The sequence below is a fragment of the Elephas maximus genome, chromosome 22 (assembly GCF_024166365.1).
Source record: "Elephas maximus indicus isolate mEleMax1 chromosome 22, mEleMax1 primary haplotype, whole genome shotgun sequence".
NCBI classification, from domain to species: domain Eukaryota; kingdom Metazoa; phylum Chordata; class Mammalia; order Proboscidea; family Elephantidae; genus Elephas; species Elephas maximus.
In genome coordinates this window covers 20,921,124-20,947,191 of record NC_064840.1, presented here as the reverse complement: position 1 = coordinate 20,947,191, position 26,068 = coordinate 20,921,124, and the positions used below count along the sequence as shown (strand labels likewise).

At 47.2% G+C, this 26,068-nt stretch overlaps 1 protein-coding gene across 2 annotated transcripts in view; it reads right to left on the bottom strand.

The window, feature by feature from the left end:
* The window catches only part of YPEL1 (yippee like 1), a 41,385-nt gene extending 31,355 nt beyond the window's left edge, over window positions 1-10,030 (bottom strand). The window contains exons 1-2 of one of the 2 annotated variants that reach the window (XM_049866020.1): window positions 9,978-10,027; window positions 7,748-7,811 (exon numbers count right to left, since the gene is read on the bottom strand). The gene's annotated coding sequence lies outside the window, so the exon portion shown is untranslated. Of the gene's footprint in view, window positions 1-7,747; window positions 7,812-9,977 lie in introns of both variants that reach the window. The other variant, XM_049866021.1, reaches the window with a different exon arrangement.
* Window positions 10,031-26,068: the final 16,038 nt, after the last annotated feature.

Sequence of the window (26,068 nt, the reverse complement as noted above, 5' to 3'; positions counted from 1 at the left end):
AGCACTCTCCGCCTTTCCACCCTGAGTTCCCCGTTTCCACTAGTCCAATTTTCCTGTCCCTTCTTGTCTTTGCTTTTGGGCAGGTGTTGCTCATTTGGTCTCAAATACTTGATTGATCTATGAAGCACATTCCTCCCATGTGTTATTGTTTTATAGGCCTGTCTAATCTTTGACTGAAAGGTGAACTTTGGGAGTGGCTTCAGTTTTGAGTTAGCAGGGTGTCTGGGGGCCATACTGTCAGGGGTCTAACTAGACATCCACTGTCGCATTAGGGCCAAGTTTTCAAACAATCAACTTACCATTGGCTTTTACAAAACCGATTGGCAAGGTGGGCGCCATCTTGAACTGAGAGGCAAATGCTCTGCCTTCACCAGGTGACTCATGTCTGCCTGTGGGGACAACGTGCTCCCCAGTTTGGAGGGCAGCTACCACCCTCCCAAAGAGATAGAGGCATGCGGTTTTTTTTTTTTTTTTAAAGCAAAAAACAAGTTTCTAGATTCTAGAAGTTTCTCTCCTAAAATAAGCATGTTTAATTATTTTTAAGAAGGAGTAGTTGAACTGACTGCTAACTTAAAGGATGATGGTTCAAAACCACCAGTTGCTCCACAGAAGAAAGGTGTGGCAGTCCGCTTCCACTGAGATTACAAGCCTTGGAAACCCTATGTGGTTGCTATGAGTCGGAATCAACTCCATGGCAGTGGGTTTGGAATTATTTTAAGAGAGTGTGAATCAGGCCCATGTCCATACCTTGCAGTTACCCTACTTCTTTAGTTTTTTTTTATTGTTTTAGGTGAAAGTTTACAGAGCAAATAAGTTTCCCATTTGATAGTTTGTACATAAAGTATTTCATGACATTGGTTAAATTCCCCTCAGTGTGTCAGCACTCTCCCCGTTTCCACCCTGGGCTGGTTATCAGTTTCCTTTCATCTGGATTTTCTACCCCTTCCTGTCTTCTCATCTTTGTTTTTGGGAAAAGTTGTCCTTTTGATCTCTTATAATTGATTGTTCTAGGGAACACATTCCTTCCTCTTGGGTGTTACTGTTTATTTTATGGGCTTGTCTATTGTTTGGCTGAAAGGTAGTCTCCAGGAATGGCTTCAGTTCCAGGTCAGAAGGGTGTCTTACGGCCATAGTCTTGGGGGTTCCTCCAGTGTCTGACAGACCAGTATGTCTGGTCTTTTTTGTGAATCTGATTTTTTGTTCTACATTTTTCTCCCACTCTGTCCGGAACCCTCTGTTGTGATCCCAGTCAAAGTGGTCAGTAGTGGTAGCCGGGCACCATCTAGTTCTTCTGGTCTCGGGGTCGTGTACGCTGAGGTTCATGTGGTCCGTTAATCCTTTGGACTAACTGCTCCCTTGAGTCTTTGGTTTTCTTCACTCTCCTTTGCTCTGGATAAGAAGAGACCAGTAGTTGTATCTTAGATGGCTGCTCAAAAGCTTTTAATTTCCCAGATGCTACTCACCAAAGTAGGATGCATAACATTGTCTTTATGAACTATGTTGTACCAATTAACGTAGATGTCCCTCGAGTCTACTATGGTCCTGCGCCTTCAAGCCTAGGAACTTTGTCCCTTGAGGTGTTTGGTTATGTCTAAGAAGTTCCCATGACTGTGCCCCTTGTGTATTCTATTGTCTATATTAATATACATGCAACACCTACATGTATGTAGAAATAGTCACAACCAAACCTATATCTGCAGGTGAGTGTGCTCCCTTACACCCTCCCACACCTCTCTAGCATATGTATTTACCTATGTAACCATTCATAGATTATTGTTTATAATATTGTTGTGGGATTGTCTACGCTATTGTAATTACCGTAGTTGCACTTTATTCTTGTTCCTCTCAGCATGTCTTCCTTTGCCTTGGTCATGTTGTGTTGACTTACCCCAGATTGTATATTGCCTTTCCCTTCACCAATATTAACACGTCTTCTATTTAGTTAGTAATTTTCCCTTCCACCTCCTCCCATCCCTGATAAGCATCAAATAATTTTTTTTCCCTGTGTAAACCTTTTCTTGTTTTTTTATAATAGTGGTCTCACATGATATTTGTCCTTTTGTGACTGACTTATTTCACTCAGCAGAATGTCCTCCAAATTCATCTATGTTGTGAGATGTTTCATGGATTCATCGTTATTCTTTATCATTGCATAGTATTCCACTGCGTGTATGTACCACAGTTTGTTTATCCATTCAGCTGTCAACAGGCACCTCTGGGAGGTGGGCCTGCCCCAGCTGCTCAGGGTCGAGCTCAGGACCAGACCTGCCACCGTGTCAGGCCTCTTCCCTTATCTGCTTGTAGTTTTTACAAAAAAGTAAATACTAAACAAAAATTCAAATTTAAATTCTATTAAAACTTTTTCCCCTTAATTTTCAATAAGTAAGAAGTACAAAAATATTGCTATGGATTGACCTGTGCCCTCCAAAATGATATGTTCAAGTCTTAACTTCCGTACCTGTGGATGGGACCTTGTTTGGAAACAGGGTCTTTGAAGATGTTATCAGTTAACACAAGGCCATACTAGGTCAGGCCGGGTCCTCATGAAATATGAGTGGTGTCCTTATGTGGTGCAGTGAATTGCATTAATATGGCCCTTCTAGCCATGGGCTTGTGACTCCACAGAATGATTGGGTGGGACTATGCAAATAAGGTGCTTGTGGCCCACGGAGGGGATTGGGCAGTTTTGCTAATCCAAATAAGGTGCATGGAATTCTTGCAGGGATCATGTAAATAAGGTGCATGGGACCCTTGTATGGGGTTAGTCAGTTTTACCATCCCACTAGGCTTAAAAGGAGCCAATTTCAGAGGTTGAAGGGAGACTACTGTCAAGAAGAGCCAGCAGCAGAGTGCATCTTTTAGACCCAGGGTTCCTGCACTGAGAACCTTCTAAACCCAGGAGACAGACAGCTGTAACACTGAAGACAGCACGAGACAGCAGCAGCATGGGACTAGCAGGCTAGGCTCCCCGACCAAAAGAGCAAGACAGTTGAACAACTTCTGGTAGGAGGCTTCCTGGCAGAGCGGGTTGCCTGCAGGCACTCATCAGTGGATCTAAAGAGCCTTGTAACACTTGCCTGAGCAGGGAAGAGGCCAGGTCGAGACTTAGGGACGAGAGTGAGGGCCAAGTGCCAGGAGAGAGGCCTGCCTATTGGCATGGCTAAGAAGAAGCTGTCCTGATGGAGGAACTGTATCCTGAGTTGTTCCTATTACTGCCAAGTTGGTCCTGCTCCTGAATTGTAACCTGTTACTTCCCTAATAAACCCCATAATCACGAGTTCGATTTATGAGCCTATGTGGCCATTGCAACAAATTATCAAACCCAGTAGAGAAGTAGAGAGTGCCGCGGGAGGGAGGGCTGGTGTCAGGACTGGCAAAAAGGTTGACCTCCACCTCACAGGAATTGGCTTTGGGCTGGTGCTGATGTTGATTCTCTTCTATCCCCCTGACGTTAGAGGAGGTCCGACACGACCACCATTTTTACACCTGATAACAGAGGAGAAGAGACAGAGAAAGACACAGAGGGAAGACGCCACATGACGAGGGAGGCAGAGACAGAGTGATGCTGCAGGTGCACCTGGGGCTACCAGAAGCTTGAAGAGGCCATGAAGGATCTTCTCCCTGGAGCTTTCTGGAGGGAGCTTGGTCCTGCCAACACCCTGAGTTCAGACTCTTGGCCCCCAGAACTGAGAGACAATGAATTTCTGTTCTGTAAGCCACCCATTTTGTGGAGCTTTGTTACAGCAGCCCCAGGAGACCAAGGCAAATACCCATTCACTAAAAACCCAGTGGCCAGGGTGTGAGTGTCCCCCGACAGGTCAGGGAGAAAGGCCATGAGGCGACGCCTGTGAAGCTGCTCTTCAAGGAGGCCCGAAGTGTCAGTGGATAGAACCACGGAGACTTTACAGAGGAGGGGACTGATGACTGGGCCTGGAGAAACCTAATGGGGTGTTGGGGGGCCCTGTGGGCTAGCGACCAAGTCTGAAGCCTGGAGGGTGGGCATGCAGCCATGTGGGGGGTCGGGGAGCAGTGGGCCAGGAAAACCAGGTGGTATCTGCCATTCTAAGGAACCGGACCTAAGTACTGAGGTGCCAGGGGTCCTCTCAAGGTTCTAGGCAGCAGCTCTTGTTTCATCCTGGGCCGGGAAGAGCACACTTGGCTCCCTACAGGACAGCACCACCCAACCCAGGAGTTCAAGTCCAGCTCCACCATTTCACCCCTTGAAGTCCAGAGGCTGTCGTGAGCAGTAAAGGAGACAGTCTTGGCACCAGCCAGCCAGACAAAGGCTTCTAAGAAAGCGAGTACATCGTGTCAGACACTGCCAGGTCAGGCAGGAGCTGGCACCAGCTGGGCTTGGCAGTTAAGTCACTGGCATGCCTGGTGGGCAGAGTTTCTGGGACCTGCAGGATGCAAACACTGCTCAGAGAGAGGCCTCTGCCACGTGCAGTGAAAGGTCATGAAGAAAACAGAGCCAGGCAGGTGGCATGGGCGTAGCCTGGCCTCTTCCACCCCATACAGGGGACATCGAGGCCCGCTTCCTCCACACCTCCAGGGACAAGAGGCAGCTCCTCTGACACCATCCTCACTCTCGGGCCCTTTCCCTTCCCCCACAGGCTGGGATGCCCAGCTTCGGGGTCCATCTCTTCTACCACTCACTCCTGGGAGTTAAAAAGTTGAAAACAAAAGTCATCTAAAAAGGCCACTATCACAGAAAAATGGATAGCAGGAAAACCGTCAGCTCAAGAAGGAAAGACAAGGCTCTTGTGATCCTGACAGCTGCTGCCAGCCCATTCTAAGCAGCTCACTGTGCAAGGATCAGGTGAGTCCACAGCAACCCCAAGAGGGTGTGCTCCCGATAGGGCCATTGTACAGACAAGAAAACCGAGGCCCAGAGAGGTCGGCTGCACAGTGAGAACACTGTAGCTCAGGGGTTCAAAGCCAGAGTCCACACCTGGGCCCTGGGCCTGCAGACCCATAGGCACACACTCCACTTCACCCACCCACACACACTGAAGTCACACTGAGAGCTGCCTTACGCCCAGCAGGTTGTTTTTTTTAAGTGGATCCCAACCTTGGTGAGGGCACTCTGCAACCTGGCAACCCAGCAATACCCATTAACACGCCCATGACCCCGGGTACCACTTTCCCGAGGACTCACGCCTCTTCAAAATAATGGATAAAAGATGTTTGTAACAATACCGCTTGTAGTAACAAAAGGTTGGAAACAACCTGAAGTCTAACCAACAGAGCCTGGTGAAATGCACCAATAAAGGTGCAGATTAACACACATCAGAAATATGTCCATCAAGTAGACACATGAAACTATGTGGGCAGCTCCCGTCTGGAGGGGAGATGAGAAGGCAGAGGGGGACAGGAGCTGGTTGAATGGACGCGGGGAATACAGGCTGGAGAGGAGGAGTGTGCTGTCACAGTGTAGGGAAAGCAACTAGGGTCATGTAACAGTGTAAGTTTTTGTATAAGAAACAGACTTGAATTGTAAATTTTCACTTAAAGCACACTAAAAAAAGAGAAAAAAAAGGAAACATGCCCAAGGTGAGGCCCCGGTGGGGATGAGGATGAGGATGGCAGGGACGGTGGCTTGCTTTCATACTTGTTGAATTTCACACCAAGTGTATGCACGGACTGTTAAGACTCACACACTCCCCAAAACACATGCTCACACAGGCATGGAAAGGTCCAGAATGACTGACATCACAGGGCAGTAGTGTGGGTGCGATTTGCCTTTTGGCAGCACCACCTCCCCCCTTACACCCACACTGATGCCCTTCCTACCCAAGCTAGCGGCTGAAAAGCTTTTCCCACATCTCAGAGATGCAGCCCCTGGTGGACCAACGGCCGAACTGGGAGGGGCAGGAAGCTCCCTTCACTGGTTCCTCCCATCAGGCCCCTGGATGCGGCTCCCGTCCTCTCGTGGCTCTGTGAGGCACAGTATGCCCTCCACCAGTCCCTGCCTATCAGAGGAACCAAGGTGGCCACAGCTTTCGCCCTCAGCCCTGGCCCACCATGTCCCCTCCTGCCTCTACCTCCATCGTGTCCCATGAGACTGCTGGACAACATTTTCACACTGAGCCTTCCTTCTAGGTCCCTGAGTGGTGCCAACCGTTTGCCCTTGACTACTACCCTAAAGAATGGCAGTTCCAACCCACCCAGAGGCACTGTAAAAAGGCCTGGCGATCTGCTTCCATAAAGATTACAGCCAAGAAAACCCTATGGAGGAGCTCTACTCTGTAATACGTGGGGTCACCCTGAGTCAAAATCGACTTGACAGCAATGGGTCTGGTTTTGGTTTCTGCAGTGCAATGAGCTTCTCTTTATATACGGCCTTTCTGGCCCTGGGTTTGTAGTTCTGCCAGATGATCTCCTAGGCCACAATCCTGCAAAGGGATTGGACAGTTCACTATGCAAATAAGGTACAGAAAACCCTTGCAGGAATTGGAAAGTTTACCACGCAAATAAGGTGCAGAAAACCCTTGCAGAAATTAGAGTTTACTATGCAAATAAAGTGCATGAAACCCTTGTAGGGACTGGCTGATTACTAAACAAGTTAGGTGACTATGGCCCACTAAGGGGATTGGTCAGTTCCCAGTCTTGGTGGGAAGAGCAGGCTTATAAAGGAGCCAGTTTCACAGAGGTTGAGGGGGATTTCACTATCACCAAGAGGAAGAACCTGGAGAGGAGTCTTTTGGACCTGGAGGCCTGTGCTAAGAACCTTCTAGACCCAGGGGAGGGAGAGCTGTAACACTGAGCACACCGAGAGACAGTGAAGCAGCAGCACAAGTGGCAGCATCGAGAGACAGCGGGAACCAGGAGACTGGCCAAAAACTGCTACGGTGGGCTTACCAGCCCATGGAGACAGGCAGCTGAAGCGGGCTTGGCAGCCCACGGAGCAAGAGAGCTGAGTGCCTTTGGGCCAGAGACTTGCTGGTGAGCGGGGTGGGTCCAGGCACTTGTTGGCAGAGCTAAAGAGCTCTAACACTTGATCGAGCAGGGCAGAGGCCAGCATGGCTGACAGGAGAGCCTGCTGGCCTGGCTGAGAGGAGGCTAGCCAAGCCGAGAAGCGTGGTCTGCCTGTGGGCACATCAGGAAGGAGCTGACAACTCTCCTGTTTGAAAGCTGTCCTGATTAAAGAACTGGCTCCTGCCTCCTGAGTTGTATCCTGTTACCTCCAAGTTGATCCTGATCCTCAGCTATAGCCAGTTATTTCCCTTCCCTAATAAACTCCATAATCCTGAGTATGGTCTGTGCGTTCTGCGTGGCCACGACAAGGAAATAGCTTTGTGCTGATCCTGACTCTCCTCCCCCTTCTCGGATATACATTACAGTTTCTTTTCTAAGTATGCTCTTTTATTTCTACCCCTGGCAACAAAGTTTCCCACAGCCCTTGGCACTGAGACACATCCCAGTGGAGGTGAGATAGGACCTCTTTGCTAACAACAACAGGAAGGGGAAAGAGACAGGATCCATACCTGCAACTTCGCCCTTGTTCTCCAGTACTAGAGCTAGACCCGACTGAAGGGAAAGAAGAGATTCACCGTCTTACATGACTTTATTAAATCACATGCTAAGTAAAACACACCGAACATTCAAAGCCCTGTGCTGGGCAAAGGAAGGGAAAGGCAGAGACTCAGAGAGGACCCAGAAGTGGCCAGGCTCAGGGTGTGTGCCAACGCTGGGAGGACAGGGCACACAATGAGGCTGGGCAAGAGAAAAGCCGAGAGGGTCTCACCTGCCTTGAGCAGCTTCCTGGGATTTGATTTCAAATGCACCTCGTATTTGCTCTGTTCCCTTATCTGCAAAATGGGGTAATACTCAAGTCACAAGGAGGTCCAGGGAATCAAACAAGGTTATCAGGTAAGTGCCTTACAGGTGCTGGCTGACAAGTACCCGACAGTGACCAGCAGACAGTCATCATTATAGTGTGGCAGAGGGCTAACAAGTGGTCTCGACAGCAGCACAAACCGCCACCAGGACCCTGGTACTGGCTTGGAAGGTGCTAGAGGATCGCGCTCAACCATGGATGGGACAGAGCTTCGACCCCAAGAGTACATATTCCCATTGCTACTGATGGCTTCCCAGGAGGATGTGGCTCCATGGGAAGAGCTGTCTGCTCCTCTTGCCTCCATCCCAGGGGTCCCCCACAGCCCTCCAGACACCCAGAACCCTCAGCCTGCCTCGTCTGGGCTGTTCAGAACTTTCTCCGACTGCCTTCCAAACCCCTTGTCAAAATCTCCACTCCCTGGGGGTTTCTCTGGTTATAGAGCTAACTAAAAACAAAACAAAACAAACCCACTGCCGTCAAGTCAACCCCAACTCATGGCAACCCTATAGAACACAGTAGGGCTCCCCCATAGGGTTTCCAAGGAGCAGCTGGTGGATTCAAACTGCTGGCCTCTTGGTTAGCAGCCAAGCTCTTAATCACTGCACCAGCTATTCTTTATAAATTCATAAAATGAAACAAATCTCTAATTAAGAATGTCAGAGGATGGTTTTAAAGTAGGGGCCTTCTGTCACTTCATGTTTTAAACCATTTTTCATTTTTCAGTCTTTCAGGGAGAAGACTATATTAAAACGACCCATGGGGCTGCCCATCCTGGCACCTTTACATGGCATGGGACTCAGTGAGGACAGGCAGGAGTCACACTGCTCTCAACATGACGACAGTGCTTTACAAGTTTCAGTGCTTTGAAAATGGAAAGACGACATCCGGAGTTTAGTTAAAAGAATGCAGCAGTTCTGTGTTTGAGTTTTAATGTGCCACAGCAAGGTAGAATGTCAACAATGGGGAAAACTGGGTGAGGAAACTGTATCATCTTTGCAACTTTTCTGGAAAGCTAACATTATTCCAAAATAAGATGCCTGCTTAAACAACAGAAAGACTATTGCTCAGATGGGTAATCAGGATCAATCAGCTTTTTTAAAGTACCCAGCATGGGCCGGATGCTGTGCTACTTGCTTGTGCTCATGGTCCTGGCCCTGAAGGATCCCCAGAATCTAAGAGTGAGACCCACAAGTAGAAGATACCCTAGCCCTGTGGGATGCAAGGGGGCTGAGCACAGGGGTCTTGGAGGTCCTCAGCATCAACATTCTACAGTGGGGCTTGGGGGTATGGCATGATTATAGGACAAAATGACACCAGATTGAGTAGAGCTCCCGCTAGTATACAGGTCACAGGGACAGACATCTACATAGAACAGAGCAGAGCCTAGAAGGCAGACAGGTGAGGGGAGGGGGCAGCTTGTTCAGGTGAAAAAAAAAAAAAAGAGGAAGTAAGCCTCATCTTGAGGCTTGGGAAGGAGTTTGACAATGAGGGGCTGGGGGATGAGGAAACTAACATTCTACCGAAGGAAGGGGCAGGTAAAGGTGTGTACTTCCGGAAAGAGTGCTTTCCTACTCAAATACAACTAAGCAGAAAATGCTTATGATGGGGAAATTGATGTACTCCATGGCTATTAAATATCTAAAATGGAACTTCACTTTCCTCCCACCCTAGAATCCGCCACATAGTTTGAAATCAACGATGTCAATCACAGGCCGGTATGGGAGGCGGTTTCTGGCAGTCTCCGAGCCACAAGTGGTGAACGCATACAATTCACGTTCATCAGAACCTTGATGAAGGCAACCTGAAACCAGTTCCCCCTAGGAGACCTCTTTTGTCCTCATTTCCTTTTATCAACTGCAACCCCCCCCTTTTTTTTTTAAAGAGGGAAAAATCTGTAATCATTGGGCATCTAATTCTTTCTAAATCTTTCAAGCCCGGAGGTGGGGGGCGGGGGGCATGGAGGAAAACAAATCAAAGATGAAGCTTTATGGTTTGTTCTCAAACCCAGTGAACCCCCTAAAACAAAGTGAGAATGCAAGAACCCCAACAAGCAGACTGTGGCCCGGCCTGCTGCCCCTGGGGACGCCCAACAGGTGCCCCGCGCGCCCGCCCTCGGCGCCGCCCGCCCGGTACTCACGGCCGCCCGGTCCGCGCCCGGCGCGCACGCCCATCAGCCCGGCCCGGTCAGCGCAACCCGGCTCCGGCGGCCCCGGCGCGGCCCGGGACGCGCTGCGGCCGTTGGCGGCTCCGCGGGGCGCGCGGCATCCCCCGCCCGGCGCGGCCTTTGTTTTGGAGCCGCGGCCGGGCAGCCGCCGTTAACGGCCTCGGAGCGCCGCCGGCCAATCAGCGCGCTCTTGTCCCCGCGCCCCGCCCGCGCCCGCGCCCGCGCCCGCGCCCGCGCCCCCGCCCGCGCCCCCGCCCGCGCCCGCGCCCCCAGTCCCGAGCCCGGTCCGCGCGCTCGGCCGGCTCGAGCCGGAGGCGGGGTGGGGCGCACGTGCCGAGGGGCGCGCCTCGCTCCCATTGGCCGGCGGTGCAAGGTAGCCTTGGAGCCGGCCTGTGAGGGTGGAGGGGCGGTGCACCAGGGGCGGGCGCACGGGCAGGGGCGCACGGGCGGGAGCGTGGGGACAACAGGCGCGCGCCGGGCCGGAAAATGAGTGCATTGCGCAAGCGCGGGCGGCGCGGGCTGGGGTGCCCCGGCCTGCGGAGATCTCCGGCCGTGGGAACCCCGCGCCCTGGGAGCCGGAAGACTGCTCGCTGGTCCCGGCGCGCATCGGCCCGAGGACAGGCCGGGTGACCGGTGCCGCCTTGCCCCAGGGGCTCGCCCCTCGGGCAGCGCTGGGCTCCGAGCAGGGAGCGAGAGCAGGGGCGCGCCCGCGGGACGTGGAGGCAGGAGGCTGAAGGAGCCGGTCGTGCGCGGGCCCGGGCTTTCCGGCGGACCCTCCTCGGCCAGGTCCCGGCAGCGATGGTCGTCTGCGCCATTCCCCTCCCGGCCACCCCTGATCTCTGCAGGCGACTTCCAGGATCTGCTCCACCGGAGAAGCCCTGCATCTGCACCTGGACCCTGGCTTTGCTCCTGAACCCCCAAATCGAACCTGATGGAACGCCCCATCTTCGGGAAGCGTTTCCGACCCTCAGGCAGCCCACCTCAGGTCTTCGGACGCCTCTAATGTCATGATTTTGTCGGTGCCATATGCCCTATAGATTGGTTTTTAAACTCCGCAGTTGAGGTCACAATATATATAACTGCAGTAGTTGTATACCCCTTAGCGCTCTGTACGCGGTTTCTGTTTCTTTTTTTACAATCCACTGAGTTGGAATGGACTGGAAGGCAATGGGCTTGGTTTTGGTTGGGTACACTTAAAAGATCTCTCCATGTCGCTGGATGTGCATCTAATTCATTACTTGGAACTCAGCTGGATATCCATATTACACACTTGTCACAGTTTTCTTAGCCCTTTCTCCACTGATCCCTCCGACTCCCTGCGTCCACAAACACCTAGGTACTAGATACTACCGGGCTTTCGAGTTTTTGCCAAGTCGCTGGCCGCAAAGTAGGATCTGAATGTTTTAAGATGCATTTTTTCCAGGTGAGCTTTACTAGTGGGTTTGAGCGTCTCCACGTGGGCTTGCAACCATTTCAGGCCTCCTGAACTGCTCGTCCACACCCTTCAATTTCCAGCTTTCTTCTTGTGAATTTTCAGGATTCCTTTGATTATCTTAAACATTCATATTTTTTTGTTGTTTTAGATATTGGAAATAACCTTCTCAGGCTATTCTTTGTTGAGACAAAAAAAAAAAAAGTCCTAATTTTGATGTGATCAAAAGTTTACATAATTTTGTATCCTCCTTTTTTGGAGGGGGTATATTCCCAAGTTATTGCACAGTTTTAATAAATATTCTTAGTGACTGCATAATATTAAACTTAATATACCTAAGTATCCAACTACTTGTGGTGGTTGGTCGCTTAGGTTATTTCTGTAGACCTCTTCATCCCTGAAAAGTTTCTCAGCAGCCTCACTATCTTACCTGTGTAATGACTTTTACCATCATTCTCAGAGGCACAGCCATCACTGGAGGGTCTGAATGATGGGTGTATCTGCACGACTCTTACCCAATCCTTGCAGACCCCTGACCTGTCAGCTCATTGGTCCCTCTCTTGCAAGGACTTTGTTCTCTGTTGATCCAGATACTGACTCCACTACTGATCACTGACTAGCACCTTTCAACTCTGTATAACCCACAGTAAAAAATGCATTTATATTGTCAGCAGCAGTACTAGTCTAGCAAGTGCTTCCCCCTCAGTCCACTCACATTCACGTAGGGTTAGGTTACGTAGGTACAGACTGGAGGACTATCTCAACAACTAAGCAATACAGTTTTATTCACTGTCCAGCCTAATTTTTCCAGTTGGGGCTAAGACAGGTCCCCAGGCTGTGGCAAATTCCACCGCCTCAATCAGCTTGCTTGACACGACCCATCCTGATTCCCTTGCTTGACACTCCCCGTGGCTTTATATTAACATCCTGGTTCCCCTTTCCTTAACTGCTGCCCAGGACTAGAGGAAATGGGCGGAAACCAGTTTAGGCACCATGTTGACATTCTGGATAACCTTTTAGCTCATTAAGTACCTCATACATAGTAACTTCCCTGCCTCTGGGTGGAGTTTAACTGCCATTTTCTGAACGTGCCATCCATGAAGTTATACGTAAACCCCACTCTGCCTGTGCAGTATGATTAGGAACGTTACTGATGTAACTTGTATGAATTTCCTGCTTGTAAATCCCATAAAAGTAACCTTCCCTCTCGCCCTCGCTGAGCAGTGGTGGAGGCAGCAGCCCCAACTCTTCCTTTCCTTGTACCACGAAATAAAGACAGCTTTCTGATCTCCCACCCTGGCCTCGTTTCTTGGCTGTGACATGTCGCACTGAGCAAAACCTGGGGTTTCCATCCGGCAGCAGGGCGAAGGCATCAGGCCCTTAGGAATTCTGACATAAAGGTTTAAAAGTGTAGCTACAGTTTCTTGCCTAGGAATCATCCTTGCTTTCAACACCTGCAGTTTCAAATACCTGCACTGCATTAGGTAGGAAAATAGAAAGTTAAGATGATGTGGGGAAAAAGTCTTACCACCACTCTCCCCCACACCCTATTCCCAAGATCCCTCAAATAAGCAGAAGAGTCTATCTAATGGGGACCATCCCTTGGCATCCTTCATGTTGAGCAACACTCATAAAGGTGTGTGTTATAGATTGAATTGTATCCCCCCAAAATATGTAACGTAAATCCTAACCCCTATAACTGTGGTGGAAACCCTGGTGGCATAGCAGTTAAGAGCTACAGCTGCTAACAAAAAGGTCGGCAGTTTGAATCCACCAGCTGCTCCTTGGAAACACTATGGGGCAGTTCTACTTTATCTTATAGGATCACTGTAGGTCAGAATATAATTCCATTTGGGAATGGGTTTTCTTTGTTATGTTAATTAGGCACTATTAGTGTAGAGTGTGTCTTAGTTCAATCTCTTTTGAGATATAAAAGAGCACATTAAGCAAGGAAGCAGAGATGGTGGAAGATAGATGCCACACTGAGAAACAGAGGCTGAAAATGGACAAGGACCTTCCCCCAGAGCTGACAGAGATAGAAAGCCTTCCTCTAGAGTCAGTGCCCTGAATTTGGACTTCTAGCCCTCTAAACCGTGAGAAATAAATTTCAGTTTGTTAAAGCCACCCACTTGTGGTATTTCTGTTACAGCAGCACTAGATAACTAAGACAGTGTGTAAATCAGCCATTTATGCCTTTATTTCCTCGGGTTTTAAACAATGAATATTTCAGTTGTCCATTCCAATTCTCTATCAAACCATGACTCTGAGAATAATATGTCCATTTGATGTGATATCTGTTTGGCCATTGTTGGACATTGTGGGGTTCCAATGTGTTTCTTAGTCTGAATAAATGTGAGTTGGTGGTTGAAAATGGTACAATTCTGTCATCTTGTAGTAGTCTGAGCATTTGCACCTATTACCAGATAGGTGTCCTAGTTACCTAGTACTGCTGTAACACAAATACCACAAGTAGATGGCTTTAAAGAACAGAAATTTATTTTCTCACAGTTTTGGAAGCTAAACGTTCAAATCAGGGTCTCAACCATCTTGATTCCTTCTTTGTCAGTAGCCCCCAGCATTCCTTGGTTCTTTGGGTTATAGGTAATCCTCACATGGTGTCTGTCTCCCTCCATGTTTGTGTGTATTTGTGTCTTCTCTGTTCTTTTTATAACTCAGAGTGATTAGGTTTAGGTCCACCCTACTCTGCTTGGTATGACTTCATTAACATAACAAAAGAAAAACCCTATTTCCAAACAGGATCACATTCACAGATACAAGAGTCAGGAATTCAACACATATTTTGAGGGGACACAACTCAATCCATAAAACCGGGTAAGCACAGCCCAGTGCAGAGTAAGTGTCTATTCCTGTCAGGGCCCATTTTGTAGCATCCAGGGTTACCAGCATTAGCTCGACTTGCCAGTCAAGCTTCCCTCTGGGGAATCTGCCCCATAGCTACCTGCAGTCTCTGTCTCTCTTGTTATTACACAGATTAGGTTTAGGTCCACCCTACTCCGCTTGATATGACTTCATTAACATTGGGATTTTGTGTCACAAAAGGTGCATCTCTGTCCCTCATGTTTACTCATTTTGGGGGCTGTGTAAGAGCACCTTAAAACTGAGGTGGTTGGCATGACTAAAGTGACTGACACAAGTCTGAATCAGACTCCCCATTTTGCCCTAGATCTCTGTTTCTGCTTTCAGAATATGTCTACCTCCCCTTGAGTGAACAAGTATGTGGTTATGCTTACTTAAGACTATGATAAAACTGTTTTGTTCTCAGAAAGAACGCTTGTAGGTAATGTATGACAAAGTTATGATTTATGGTTAAGCAAATGGTAAGAATGTTCCAGAAAAGGAATAACAATGTTCTCCCAAAAGATGTTTATATAAGATTTTTTTCAGAAAATTGCCTACACAGTTTGTTCCTAGAAAGTCTGTGGTGGAAAATAGATTAATCGATATTATGAAAGGTTTACTTGTTATTCATGTGTAACCTCCAGCCCTCTCATATAAAACTCTCTCCTTTTTAGGTGTTTGGCACACTTGGTATTTTACCAAGTGTTACCCCAGCTTCAGCTGTAAAAAATCCTCAATAAAATTCTATCATTTCTCTCCTTATAGAGTTTTTGTTATTTTACACTTTGACAGGACCCAGGTAACCACCTCAAGCAAACACACCAGGATGTGCACTTGCTATTTCCAATTATCTTTTGATTTTGGATGGGGGTTCTTCTGATGGGCATCAACATGCCCTACTTTAATGCATCCCTTTAAATTCCCACAGGGCTGTGCCTCATATGGGTATTCTTTTAATAGTCCAGTTTTCCATTCCCCATCTGCCTGACCATATGGCCAGGCCATTGGCCACCACCCATGAGTTGGTTAAAATCCAAACATAGGGGCAAACAGCATGCAATTCAGCCCAATGAGCTGATTTGTTTATCTTCTTCAATCAGAGTGGTGTCTTTCTAAACAGAATGGTGTCCATTCCCATTGGAACTGCCATCCATAAACCAACCAGCTCTTTGTTAATCAATCAAGAGCTGTTCATAGGATACCATCCAAATGGCCCAAGTGGTCATAGGATCCACCATCTCCTCAGGTGGTTCCAAAGTCATTCCTGGGGGGAAAAGAGGCTGCTTGTTCATGAATATGGTGAGTATCTTTTTACATTCCCCCAGTAACATGTTCCTGCACAAAGCATTTTCATTTTATTATGGAACTCTCCTGTGCATTGCCTTTCTTATTAAAGTTTCACTGACATCATTCAAGACATTATTTAGATATTTCAAGTTTCAGGGTTATTCTATATCCTTCAGTAATAGGGGCACACTCAGTCAAAGCCCAATAGCAACTAGTCAAGGAATCCCAGCAACATCTCTTCTCCATCCCCTGACCATTTGTCATTTATGTGCACATAGCCTTGAATCCCAAGTCAGGGGTTGAGCCAAGGAACTCAGGTCCTTCTGTCAGTTCATATCTTGATTAGATTTCAGGACCATTGTTAGGCATCTCATAGTCACCTTTGCCTTCTGGCTTTTAAAAAAAATAGAGAAGATTAACTTAGGACTCTTCAATGTTGGGGGATCAGCTTGGGCTCTCATCTGTCCACTCAGCCTCTGACACTGATGCATCAAGACCTTTGCTTTGCACACATCAATGTTTGCTTTATTCATCCCATTTCTTAATAACCACTAAAAAATTTCCACCCTTCTGGGACAAGTTTCTTGAATCTTCCCTTCCATTTTCCCCATCCTCTTATTCTGTCACTCTAATCTTCTTTGCGGAGCCCTGGTGGCATAGTGGCTAAGAGCTCAGCTGCTAACCAAAAGGTCGACTGTTTGAATCTACCAGCTGGTCCTTGAAAACCCCATTGCGAAGTTCTACCCTGTCCTGTAGGATAGCTATGAGTTGGAATAGACTCAATGGCAATGGGTTTTTAAAACTTCTTTGCTATCTGTTTTTCAGCTTAACTTGCCTTTGGTAGCAGCAGCCTTAAAGCTAGTAACACAGCTCAGACCAGCTGGAATCTGAGCTTGGCCCAACATCAGGATCCACTCTGAGATTTTCCCTTACTTTTATTTTAGCTATTACAGATAACAGTAACCAAGGGATTGAATATTTCGCTTGTGCCTTGTTAGTCTGTATTTCCTTATGCATACAGTGAGCTAACTCCTTGGGAGCTGGATCCATCCTTTCTAAGTCCATTGGTAACTTTTATCTCCGTTAACTGATTGCAACAGGGCTGCAGTTCTATACCATGCATGACCCCATGGCCATCCAGGAACCAAAAGTTCATCATAGTTTGTCCTGTCAAACTTCTTTTTCCCAAGCCATATGTTTCAGTGAGTCAGGGTCATACTAGATAATCCCACTTCTGACACCAAATCTGAGAATTTTAGAGGGCACAGTGCATACATTACTACCCTCACTTCTGACACCAACTGCAAATTCAGGTGTCCCCACTGACTTCCCTCACTCCTGACATCAACTGAAAGTTCAGAAGTCCCCAAGAATACTGTTAGGACTCACAGAACTTACTGAAAGCTGTTATACTCACAGTTATGATTTTTTACAGAGAAAATATATAGATTAAAATCAGTCAAGGAAAGAAGCACATAGGGAAGAGTCTAGGAAAGGTAACAAATAGGAACTTCTGCTGCCCTCTTCCCCACAGGATCATGGACACATTACTTTCCTGGCTTTGATGTCTGACAACACACATGGAATGCTGCCAACTGGGGAAGCTCATCCATGCCTCGCTGTTCAGAGTTTTTATTGGAGCTCCATTACCTAAGCAGGACTGATTGTCCAGATAGCTAATCTCAGTCTTCAGTCTCTAGCGATTCTGAGCATGACCTAAAGCCCCCACTCTAAACCACATTGTTGGTCTTTCTGGTGTGGTCACTTCCACCTCAAATACTATCTGGTGCGACTACCCTCCATCTTGTTAAACTATCCACATGACTCAAGGCCCCCAGGTAAACAAAGACAGTCTTGTCAGCATGACATTCCAAGGACACAGAGATTACCCCCCAGAAGCCTTGGGGAAAGAACAAACTTCCTTTTTTGGGTAAGGTTAAATTCTTTACCACGTAGTCCCCAGACACACCAGTCTTCTTGCTGTTCCTTAAGCTGTCAAGCATGTTTCCTTCTCAGACACTTTGCACTTGCTGTTTTCTCTGCTGGAAGTGTCCTCTCCCAGATACCTCTTCCTTCAGGATTCTGATCAAATCTGTTCTCATTAGAGCCACCTTCTCCCTCCGTGCTGTGGAGACCAGCACCCCTCAACCCCTACTCCCTGTCTTTTCCACTCAGCTTTTTCTTCTTTAACCTTCACCATCACCTCAACATTCTGCTTTTTCTTGTTTGATTTATTATGTTTCCCCTCACTAGTATGTGAGGGCAGGCACTTGGTTTGTTCTTGGCTGAACCTCCAGTGACTAGAACATTTGTGGGGTGAATGACTTCTGCCAGGTGGTTGTGGATTAAATGAGATCTGAATTGCCTGACACAGAGTTCACGCTCAAGAAACGTTAGTGTTCCTCTTGATGCCCAGCTGTTTCCTCTCAGAAACCCTCTGCACTGGAAAAGACATCACTGAGGAATAAAAATGAGGAGCCTTAACCCAGGACACCAAATTAGGAAGGAGAAGACAGGACTTGTATTCAATCACATTATAAAACTACCAGAAAACCCGTGTTATGTTTATTGATTCAAAGTTCAACACATATATTCCAAAAATGGATAAGAATATAGAAGATATGAAATTGCAATTTTCCCAGGGCCTGTCAGAGGTTCTCCAGTTCCCATACAGCACAACATAATTTGTTGAGTGACATGCTTGAACTGGGACCTGAATGGGGGCTATGAGCATAGAGATGCACACGGCACAGACAACCTCCCCCAAAGGAGTCTAGTGTGATGGATTTGGGGGGTTAGACAGACACCTAAAGCAATTCTCTTAAACGCTCTTTCCATTCCAAAATCCCACCTTAAATTCAAGGGTTGACCAGGACTGGTCAGTTTTCCAAAGTGCAATTTCAACACACACTGGAAGAATTGCTGTGCAGCCAACAGGGAACTTAACCTCTCTGGCCCTCAATTTTCTCATCTGTCAAGTCAGGGGAAGGGATGGGTGTTCTCGACAGTCTTTAGAGTTCTAAAATTCTATGATTCCCTAATAGTTTCTGTTATGATATTAAAGCCTATTAGTATGCATTTGCTGTTGACATGGCAACCACAAGTCATCTTCTGTTCTTTCCAAATTAAGAAAATTTCCATCTTTAGGACTGAAGAGAGAAAGATTAAAAGCAGAGATGAAATTACGTTATTGATGGAAGCAGTTGCCATGGTACCAGCTGTCCTTGGAGTCTGCCAACTGCTGCGGAGATTTCTCCATTTTTCTTGCAAATGAAGAATCCAAAAGAAGATAAGGACCAGGCTACTACAGTGAGACAGAAAAAATAAAGTATACATCTTAATTAGAAATAGTAACTGTATTAGCTTCCTAAGGCTGCTGTAACAAAGTACCACTAACTGGGTGGCTTAAAACAACAGAAATTTACATCTCTCACGGTTACGGAGGCCAGAAGTCTCTAATTGAGGTGCCAGCAGGGCCATGTTCTCTCTGAAGGCTCTAGAGGAGAATCCTTCTCTGTCTCTTCCAGCTTTCTCCTGGCTTCTGTTGTCCCTTGGTTTCAGTTGCATAACTCCAATCTCTGCCTCTCTCTTCACACAGTGTTCACCTCTCTGTGTCTGTGTCTAAATTTCCCTTTCCTTTTAAGGACACCAGTCATTGAATTAGGGCCCACTTTAATCCTGTATAACCTCATCACAACATCCACAAAGACTATTTCCAAAAAAGGTCACATTCACAGGTTCCAGAAGTAGGACTCAACATATCTTACGACTGTAACTAATGATGGGAATTTGTGTTTTAAGAGTAGCCATTAATCCAATGGAGCCGTGATTGCGCAGTGGTTAAGGACTTGGCTGCTAACCAAAAGGGCAGCAGTTGGAATCTACCAGTTACTCCTTGGAAACCCTATGGGGCAGTTCTACTGTCCTATAGATTCGCTATGAGTTGGAATCAGCAATGGGTTTGGTTATTAATCCAACACACAGGGTTTCTCAAAAGTTATATTAATCACCTGGGGATCCTGTTAAAATATGGACTTTGGTATGATACCACCTAGTGGGGGCCTGGGATTCTGCATTTTAACAAGCTCCAAGTGATAGTGATGGTATTGGTCTGCGTTCCACACTCTGAACACCAAGGCTTTGGAGTCATTCTGTGCACCAGAACTTGACATAGGTGGTGGGTGTACAAAAAGGAACAAGTCAAACAGCATGCTCCCCAGGAACTTCCTGACAAGTGGGACAAGAGAACAGGCCACATCTGTTCAGCAGAATAGGCAGAAAGCTACCTAATTCAGAAGTGTGACTCACATTTGCATGTTGGGGGAAGAATAACAGCACAGGGAAGGTAATATGAGAAACTTAAAACACTTTTTTAATTGTTGTATGGAATTGCTAAGTGTCTTAGTTATCCAGTGCTGCTATAACAGAAATACCACAAGTGAATGGGTTTAAGAAATAGAAATTTATTCTCTCACAGTTCAGGAGGCTAGAAGTCTGAATTCAGGGTGTCAGCTCCAGGGGAAGGCTTTCTCTCTCTGTTGGCACTAGGGGAAGGTCTTTGTCTCCTTTCAACATCTGTGGGCCCGGGGTTCCTTGGAGATCTCCATGTGTCTTGGCATCAATCCTACCCTGGGTCTAGGTAGGTTCTCAGCGCAGTGAACCTGGGTCCAAAGGACCCACTCAACTCCTGACTCTTCTTTCTTAGTGGTACTGAGGTCCCTCCCGTCTCTGCCTGCTTCTCTCTCCTTTTATCTCTTGTAAGACAAAAACTGTGACTCAAGCAAAGGTGTGACTTGAGTAAGGCAGTAACTTGAGCAAGGGTGTAACTCAAGATACACCCCACTCTCATCCCACCTCATAGAGGTTTTAGGATTTACAACACATAAAATAGACTACTGGGAATCATGGTCTAGACAAGTTGACATATGTTTTGGGGGGACATAATTCAATCGATGACACTACGTTTGCTAAACTAGACCTTCTCTAATTTGGATGTTGAGGCTATTTACATCCTTTTTACTATTACAAACAAACAAACAAAAAAACCTGTTGCCGTCGAGTTGATTCTGACTCATAGCGATCCTATAGGACAGAGTAGAACCGCCCCATAGGGTTTCCAAGAAGTGGCTGGTGGATTCAAACTGCTGACCTTTTGGTTAGCAGCTGAGCTCTTAACCACTACACCACCAGGTCGCCAAATAATGCTGTTATATCTTTGTACATGTGGCTTTTTTTCTTTTGAATTACTGTCATGGGAAAAAGTCCCAGTTATGAAATTACTGAGTCAAAACACATCTTTTGATGGATTCCAGTCATGCTGCCAGATTCCACTGTACTCATTACAATACTGCTAGCAATGGCATAGGAGACATCTTCCCTTACAAATTCACAACATTTGGCTTTTGTAATTTCTCTTTTGTTGATGTTACTAATGGCACTTAATGTTTTTTCCCATGTAAGCAGGCAGTATTCTTTGACTGGCCATCTATTGGCAATGAGGCACTGCTTTTGTATATTTGTGATTCTTTATATACAGTAAAACCTGTGAGAGTCAGAACTCGGCAAGATGGCCTTGTTTTTGTGGGTTTCATAAGTTTTCCACCTTTGACAAGGTGCAATCTAACCACTTTTCAATCACTATTAGTGGAAAATATTTGAATTTTCCCTCTCTGACAGGCTTCTACCTTATACAGTGTGATGGTTAAGATTGTGCGTTAACTGGACTGGGCCATAATTCTTAGTGTATTGGCAGTTGTTTAATGCTGTGATCACTTCCCTGTTGAGATTTGATATGTGATCATCCCCATGATGGAATCTGCTGTGAGTAGCCAGTCAGTTGAAAGGGAGTTTCCTTGGGCTTGTGGCCTGCATCTGAATATAAGTGGGCATTCTGGATTTGCCTGCTCTGGATCTTGCAGCTGGCTTCTGTTTGCCTGACCTCTGGTTCTTGGGACTTGAGCTAGTAGCTTACCTGTGGTCTTGCCTGCTGATCTTGGGCTTCACTGATCTTCAAGCCTACGAGCAAGGGCCCTGCTCTCCGATCTGCTGATCTTAGGTTTGCCAGCTCCTATGGCTTTGTGAATCAGGAGAAGCCTCTATCCTGATCCACGGATTTGGGACGTTCCAACCTCTACAACCGTGTGAGCTGTTTCCTTGATATAAATCTCTCTCTCTCTCTATATATATTTATACCCTTTACTGGTTTTACTTCTTTAGAGAACCCAGCCTAAGACACACAGGTTTCAGCATTCACAGGTTTTACTGTATTTTATAAAATAAATCTTTATCAGTCATCCATGAAAGATGTTTTATCAATTCCAGTTCTTCCTGTCACACATGACACCCTTCTTCATTGCTGCTTGTGTTGACCCTGGTAAATTGTGGCCCTGGAGATACTTCTCTGTAGTCCTCCTCTTTGTCCAAGACAGTGGAGTCAAATGGTTTTCTTCAACCACACCTGATGAGAACCCTGCCCTTCTAGATGCATCTGTCATACAAGGCATTGGGTAAAAAGTATAAGATATAGGGATGACTTCCAGTTTCAGAAAGCCCTGGTGGCACAGTGGTTAAGAGCTCAGCTGCTAACCAAAAAGATGGGCAATTCAAATCTTGCAGCTGCCCCTTGGGAACCCTATGGGAGACAGTTTTATTCTGCCCTATAATGTTGCTATGAGTTGGAATTGGTTTCCAGTTTCAGCTCTAACACGTAAAGAGGTTCGAAATCATCACTTCTCTCACAAGAAAAAAGATGAACAAACTGAAAATCAATGACTTTTTAAAAATCCATCAGAGAATTGAGGTCACAGGACAAACCACCACCCAAAAATTGGGGAGACAGGTGACTACAAAGTATCACATCTTCCCAGGAGCAGAAGTGGTTGAAGCCGTAAATAGATGGAAACAGTTAAATAGTAATTTTGACAAATTACTGGAGTCTGAGTGTGGACTAATTTGAGAGTGAGAGTTATGGGATGAGTAGGAGGAATTGGGAATACTCTCTTATAAAGTAACTGTACCACCTGCCTACCTGGCCAGGTGGACTGACAGGAGGTAGGCCCCCTTTTTGTGTCCTTCACCAGAATGGAAACATGTATGGAAGAGTTCTCTAACTCCACTGGAACAGCTTCCATAAGTCAGGGGGACTGACCCGTCATGTAACTAACTGTCCCCCTTGTGTCACTCATCTACCAAAGTGAGGCGCGTATAGAAATTTTCCATCTCTGCCTGGACAGCTTTTGATCCAGGGGAGACTTTGCTTATTGTATGTTGTCTGCTTCTTTTTGTAAGTAATAAAAGCTACTGTCTGTGTGCTAATGTGTGTTTAGGTTCTGATCGGAAGGACGTGATATTCACGGAGAAATCACATTTAGTGATTGGTCCCCTTTTTCTAATGGTCTTCTGGCTATTTAGAAATCTGGAATGACCCGTGAGTACCTCACAGTTTGGGTGTGGTGTATTGCAGGATGGGTATATGGGACCCTGCTCAATTACTCTGTAAATCTAAAATTATACTAAAAAGAAAAAAAAGTCTTAAAAAATAGGGTGTGATCAAGAGTGGATGAGTTGTCAGATCTGATGAAGAGAGATCTTGGGGGATTCACTGGAATTAGAAATGACTAAGGAGATTTGATAACCATCACCCATGAGTTTTATGGGGCTCCTATTGACCCCAGAAGATTTTGACAAAGGCATGTTAATTGCTTTCAAGATGCAATGCATATATTAGAGTCCTGGGAAGTGGAATGCAGTCTTAAATACAGCCCAAGGTCTAGTTTCGGCAGCACAAACAGAAGAAGGCATTAATGGAAACAGGTAAAATGAAAGAATCTTGTAAAAAGGAATGTTCTGGAATTTTAGTGCCTATATGCAGTGGTGGAAACCCTGGTGGCGTAGTGGTTAAGTGCTAAGACTGCTAACCAAAGGGTCGGCAGTTCGAATCCACCAGGCGCTCCTTGGAAACTCTATGGGGCAGCTCTACTCTGTCCTATAGCGTTGCTATGAGTCAGAATCGACTCGACGGGACTGGGTTTGGTTTGGTATATGCAGTGGTGGAGCCCTGGTGGCGCAGTGGTTAAGAGCTTAGCTACTAACCTAAATGTCGACTCTTCGAATTCATCAGCCCCTCCTTGGAAACTCTATGGGGCAATTCTACTGTGTCCTATATGGGTGCTATGAGTCAGAATCGACTCGTCGGCAATGAGTTTGGCTTTTTTTTTTTTTTTTTTTTAATGCAGCCCATCCACTTGTAATTTGAAACAGTATCTTCCACAAGACACCACATGTTTTCTAGTTTCTAATGTTTTCTAGTTTTAATGATTCCCCTCCTTGGGTTACCAAAGTAATAAACCAGTTATGAGTCACACTGTAGTGTAATTCCTTTCATCCTTTTAAATGTGTGTGTATATACATTTCTACGTATATTTGTACATTTATGTACATAATAATAACAGTAAAAAAAACAATTGCCACAAATCTACTCCAACTCATGGCAACCCCACGTGTGTCAGAGTAGAGCTGTGCTCCATAGAGTTTTCAATGGCTAATTTTTTGGAAGTAGATCACCAGACCTTTCTTCCAAGGCACCTCTAGATGGATTCAAATCACAAACCACTTGGTTAGCAGCTGAGCGCCTTAGTCTTTGCACCACCCAGGAATTCCTTCCAAAATAATACAAAGCATTGAACCGCCCCACGTAACTTTCTGTCCAGAGTATTTGTACTGCGTTTTAGAAATTTCCCAGAGTCCCAGGAGTGTGCAGCCTGAACCTGGGGCACGCTGGGGGAGCGGCGCGGACCTTGGCGAGCGGCTCTCAGGGGGTGGCTCTGGCCCTGACCCCGAAGGAGGGCTTTGCTGCAGCGCAGCCTGCCTGGCCGCTCCCGGCCGGCCCCTCCTCCAGCTTCCTCCGGGTTCTTTCAAAAGTGGCGCCACAGTGGGGGCCACAGCCGGCGAATTCAGTCTCAGCCGCTGGGGGAACAGCGTCTCCGCGGGGCCTCAGACCGCGCGCGGACGTACGCGCCTTCGCTTGCGCGCTTGGGTGCGTTAAGTGGGCCTTGCGGCGCCCCAGGCTGCAGGCGGGGACCGGGCCTGGAGTCGTCGTGCGGAGGCCTGAGGCCGGGCCGAGGGCGTTTGTTTGCAATCCCGAAGCCTCCATCTCTCTTCAGAACCAGAAGAGCGCACCTGTTACCTCAAAAGAAAAACAAAAAGCAAAAAGACCAAGCCAACACACACCCACACCCACACCCACACCCGGCACCCTCCCAGCCTGCATCATGTCCTCGTCCTCCATTTCTATTCAGAGCCAGAAGTGCACACCTGTTACCTTAAAGGAAAAACAAAAAGCAAAACCAACAACACACACACACCTCCCACCCACCACACCACACCACACCACACGCACACACAGGGCACCCTCCCTGCCTGCATCGCGTCCTCGTCCTCGCACACAGGACACCGGGGAGCATAGCACTGGCATCGGCACAGAGTGAGGTATCAGGACTTGAACCACACCCCTGATTTCCCTGGCTCCGTCGAGCAGCTCTGCCATCTGCCCCAGCCCCGGTCACAGCTCATTGGGCACGTCTGCACGGAGACCTGCCAGCCTCCTTTGGCTGCCAGGACCAGTTCCCAGGGCACAATGCGCAGGGGGCTGGCCTTGGTGTGTCTGTCTTCTGGTCAGAGATCCTTTTCCATGGAGACCCTGCGCTCTCTGATCTTAGGTGTGGTGGCATTTACTTCAATGATAGCGTGTTCTTCCTTCAAAGCAGAGGGAACTTGCACAGACAGGGCAGCCCTGTCTCCAGCGCGTCAACGTCAGAAAGGTGTGCCAGCTCGGTGGCTGCGATGCCCTCCTCCCAGTGCCATCACATCAGGGCACACGCCTGCTGAAGTCCACATGCAGCATCTCCGGTGTCTGCTTGGTGGCCAGCTCCGGGTGGCACCAGCGGTTTGGATTTGACTACTCACCGAAAGGTTCCCAGTTCGAATCCACTGGGTGCTGGAAGACAGGCCTGGCGATCTGGTCTTGTAAAGATTACAGCCAAGAAAATCCTGTGGAGCAGTTCTCTGTCACATGGGGTCACCATGCTTCGGCATCTGTTAAGACAGCAGCGTGTTTGAGTTTTTTGGTTTAAAAAACAGGAAGAAATACCTTGGGTCTGACTTGCTCTTTCAGAACCTTCCTGGTTTAATACTCCATTATAACCAAAACCAAACCCATTGCCATCGAGTCGATTCCGACTCGTAGCAACCCTATAGGTCAGAGTAGAGCTGCCCCATACAGTTTCTGAGGAGCGCCTGGTGGGTTTGACCTGCCGACCTTTTGGTTAGCAGCTGTAGCTCTTAACAACGATACCACCAGGGTCTCCAAGTCCATTATAGGTCCTCCTTTTCCTTTAGAGAGAAGTCAGGCAGAATTATGCTGCAGCTTGCCCCTGTCACCCTTCCAGCCTGTGTCCTGGAGCCAGGGTGAAGTTGTGTCCACTGCCCT